This window comes from Limulus polyphemus, unplaced genomic scaffold, assembly GCF_000517525.1.
Source record: "Limulus polyphemus unplaced genomic scaffold, Limulus_polyphemus-2.1.2 Scaffold23, whole genome shotgun sequence".
Lineage (NCBI taxonomy): Eukaryota > Metazoa > Arthropoda > Merostomata > Xiphosura > Limulidae > Limulus > Limulus polyphemus.
Genome location: NW_013665633.1, coordinates 1,734,783 through 1,735,712, shown reverse-complemented (window position 1 = coordinate 1,735,712; position 930 = coordinate 1,734,783).

The following is a 930-nucleotide window of genomic DNA, read 5'->3' as shown; positions in this document are numbered from 1 at the left end:
ACGTAGATCTTCAAGATCGGTCAAGAGCGACTCTAGATTTGAGACCTCTACATCCACTGTAGCATCTCTTGCCTGGATGATCTGATTTATCCTGTTGATCTGTACGAGAATCTTCAGCCACATCGAGGACATAAGGATGCAAATGAAGGATGACACGTATTTGATTACACCATTGACTTCATTAATGGTTTTTGGCGTGAGGTTGAGAGACAGAAGTTTCTTTAGCGCGAGTCGTATTTCAGCAAGATGAGCTGCAAATGGTCTCACACTTGCCACTTGGTCTGTCCAACGAGTACCTGACAAAGTGTGGATGGATTCGCCCACATGCTCCTTCAGAATAGCCCAGCGCTGAGAACTGGAAGAAAAAAAATTGTAAACTGTTTGCACTACTCCAAAAAATGTAACTGCCTCCATGCAACATGATGCAGAATCTACTCCACATAAGTTTAGTGAATGGCAGGCACATGAAGAATAAATGCACAGTGGGTTAACAGCAAAGTATGTGCTGTTGGGTACCATTGTACTTGCCAGATATGTTGGGAGCGTTATTATAACCCTGTCCACGACAATCTTTAATAGGTATCCCAAAATGCTTGTATGTTTCCATAATCAGGCTTGCCAATTCAGCCCCCATCTTCTTACAACAATCAACAAAGGTTAAAAGTCGTTCTTTAACTGCAAATTCGGTATCACCATTGGCCAACTAACGAATGATGAACGTTGTCTGCTCCACATGGCTGGAATCCGGTGTTGCAGCAACCATGATTGAATAATATTTTGTGGCTCTTATTTCATCCAAAATGTGACTCCGAACATAATATGCGCAGTTACTGATGAATTCAATTTGAGATGATCAGGTAATTACATATATTTTTATTTCGCTTTGGATGTGGTCGAAATTGACGTCGTCGTAAGGTGAATTGTCACATA